Raw genomic sequence first — 244 nt, 5'->3', positions numbered from 1 at the left:
TTACTAATAAAAACTCTATATAGACGTTTAACTGTCTTATACTTATACAATGAGTAGCTCGTTCATAAGTCGTGTGTAAATTCCTTACTAATAATCACTACATATGTCGTGTATAACAGTATAACTGTTACACAGCTACGTCATAGTTTCGTCATTACTTCGTTACGAAAGGTAATAGAATATCTGAGGTTCTCTACTGGATCCGGTAGAGCGCTCTAGTGTGGCGCGTTAAATATCGATAGTA

The sequence above is a fragment of the Periplaneta americana genome, chromosome 6, assembly GCF_040183065.1.
Source record: "Periplaneta americana isolate PAMFEO1 chromosome 6, P.americana_PAMFEO1_priV1, whole genome shotgun sequence".
Classification (NCBI taxonomy): domain Eukaryota; kingdom Metazoa; phylum Arthropoda; class Insecta; order Blattodea; family Blattidae; genus Periplaneta; species Periplaneta americana.
This window is presented reverse-complemented; position numbering follows the sequence as displayed.